The sequence below is a fragment of the Myodes glareolus genome, chromosome 4 (genome assembly GCF_982192425.1).
Source record: "Myodes glareolus chromosome 4, mMyoGla1.1, whole genome shotgun sequence".
Lineage (NCBI taxonomy): Eukaryota > Metazoa > Chordata > Mammalia > Rodentia > Cricetidae > Myodes > Myodes glareolus.
Genome location: NC_142029.1, coordinates 87,533,153 through 87,536,186, shown reverse-complemented (window position 1 = coordinate 87,536,186; position 3,034 = coordinate 87,533,153). Strand labels below are relative to the sequence as shown.

Here is a 3,034-nt window from a genome sequence, read left to right as displayed (position 1 = left end):
TTACATAATTATTAGTAATTTTCACAGAACACTGGGTCACGAAACAGGTTCTTGCTTGAACAAGATAGAATCCTTTAGTCTCCTAAAAGCAATTTGTTTTCTTTCTGCAGTTGAGGATGATCTTCTAAAGAAAATCTCAAACAGAAATTGTATCACAGTACGCAGTGTATCCTTGTAGGAGTTAGATATAAATCTTCACCAATGGTTTTTACTATTTATCAAAAGATTTGGAGCCTTGAGTACACCATGGAAGGATCAACTTATTGGATTTGCAATGAAGTCTCTGTAGATAAAGCTGATCACTGACTCATCATGTCTCAATAATTTTTCTTCAGTCACACAGCTATAAAATCTGGTTTCTTAAAATACCTTTTCACTATTGCTTTTTTAAAATCTTTGATCCTTACTGAAGACTAACGAAGAGGGAGTAAAAGAAACTGATATTAAGAGTCAATAAGAGTTGTGTCAGCATTCTCTCTAGAAAGAGACATTCATCATAGTTGGGGGAAGAAGGAAATGGGGATTCCTCAGTAATCAATCTGTATTGTCATGCTTGTAGGCTTTGCAGCATTTTCACAAAACTCCAAACCTGTAAATCTAGCAACTCCAGATAGTTCTGTGTGTTAAAAGACACTTTCCTGTTACTGTCACGTGATACCATGAAGGAAATGAAACTGGAGAATAGCTCTTCAGTGACTGATTTTTTTTTCATAGGATTGAGAGACCAACCTGAGTTTTAGCTACCCTTGTGTTTGGTGTTCTTGCTGAACTATACAGCAACTGTGATGGGAAACTTGACCTTAATGGTTTTGATTTGTCAGAATTCACACCTTCAACCCCCATGTACTTTTTACTATTCAAATTGTCCTTTGTTGATTTCTGCTATTAATTTGTCTGTGCCCTCAAAATGCTGATGTTTCAGAAAAGAACATCATCTCTTATAAAGGATTCATGACTCAGTTATTTTTCTTCTGCTTTTTTTTTGTTAATGCTGAACGTTATGTAGTGACAGCAATAGTCTACGATCATTATGTAGCCATATGTAAGCCCTTGCTTTATGCCATCCTTGTGTCTCCTGGGATTTGTTTCCTGCTAATGTTTGGATCCTATGTGATGGGGTTTGCAAGTGCCACACTGGCCCACACTGGTTGTATGATTAGGCTCAGTTTTTGTGATTCCAATATCATCAACCATTACATGTGTGAAATCTTCCCTCTTCTCAAGCTCTTCTGCAGTAGTAACTATGCCAAAGAACTTGTAAGTTCTCTTATTGCTTGCATAGTTGTCATTGTGTCTGGATTGTTGTCTTAACCTCATATACTTCCATCCTTTTTGATATTGTACAAGTTGGTCCAAAGCTACGGGCACTTGTGGTTCTTACATTTTAACTGTAGTCTATTCTATGAGTCTGGGCTGCTTGCTTATGTCAAGCCAGCATCTGCTGTATCTGTGGACTAGGGGAAATTTGTCTCAGTGTTTTACACTATCGCAGTACCCATGTCTCAGGAACAAGGATGTCAAATGTGCTGCAAAGAGAACATGAATACAATCAAAAGTTCAGTGAACAGATGTGTTTTCAGTAGTGTCTGATTGGACTGCACTGTAAGGTCTTCTCATTTCCTTTACATCCCCACTGCCACCTTTCCAGTCTTCCTTTTCCTTTCATCACGTTCACCATTCTGTTTTGAATTTCTACTATACCACACACACACCAACACATACACACACACCATCATCATGATTATTCTTATCATAATTATCATCATCAGTAGTAGCAGCAGAAATAGCAGCAGCAGCAGCCTCCATGTAGCGTTTTGGCTTTATTCTTGGATTGAGTCTCAAGATTATTCTATCTGATCTTTCCTACCTTTTCCACATGCAGATTTTGGTGTCATGTATTTCTTTCTTTCTCTGTCTCTTTCTTTCTTTCTTTCTTTCTTTCTTTCTTTCTTTCTTTCTTTTTGTTATAAACTGATTGACCCACTAGCTCAGGCTTCTTATTAACTCTTATAACTTATATTAACCCATTATTCTTGTCTATGTTAGCCATGTGGCTCAGTACTTTATTCGGTGAGGCAGTCACATCTTGCTTCTTCTGTGATTGTGTTAAGACTGCAGACTAGGACTTCCTTCCTCCCAGAATTCTCCTGTTCTCCTTGATTCGCCTCTACTTCCTGTCTGGTTGTCCCACCTGCCTGGCTACTGGCCAATCAGCATTTATTTAAAATATAATTGACAGAATACAGACCATTATCCCACACCACTCCCCCCTTTTTATTTCTATACATAGATATAATACTATTCTTATTTTGTCTTTTATATTTCTTCTATTAAATTAAATCTATGGTTCTGTGCTGAATCCTAGTATCAAACCTAGGAAACTGAGCTTTCACCATTGTATCTCTAGCCCTTAACATCAGCTATGTACTATTCCTAAGAGAAGGTAACCAGATAATTATTTTAAATAGATTGATATTTATTTATGCAAAGAAGAACTAATAGAAACAGAGTGGTAAAGACAAAGAACTTTTGGGTAGTTATTCAGTATGATTCCAAATAAGGGAATATTAAAATGATGGTCTAGACAAGCTGTCTACAGTAGAGAGGTTATTTATAAAGTTTGAAGACGAAGTAGAAAGAAAAGCAAATGTCCATGCAAAAGCATGACTTTTAATTGGGGTGCACAAAACAAGCTACATCTTGTGTTTTATATTAATGATCATCCTTTCAATGATGGTGAAGCTGAGTGTCTAGATCCAGTTTTTTGTGAAGCATTTCAATATTTGTCTAATAAAATATATACTTTAAGAAGCATATTAGATATTATGTATTTCCTGAAAGGCAAAATTATTTGTTCACAATAGAAATACTGATCTACAAAATATTCTAATGTGTATCATTTATGGAAGATATTTTTTAATCTCAGCTGTACATAAATTTAAAGCACATACCCCTTGAGGGGAGATACAGTAGTCAGAGACAATACTTACTCAAATTGCAGTTTTTTTATCTATGTGAAGGTCATGGTGTTTGA

The 3,034-nt window shown here is 36.0% G+C and overlaps 1 pseudogene; it reads left to right on the top strand.

Annotated features, from left to right (window-relative positions):
- Positions 1 to 659: 659 nt before the first annotated feature.
- On the top strand, positions 660 to 1,543 carry LOC148122367 (olfactory receptor 8C8-like; annotated as a pseudogene).
- Positions 1,544 to 3,034: the final 1,491 nt, after the last annotated feature.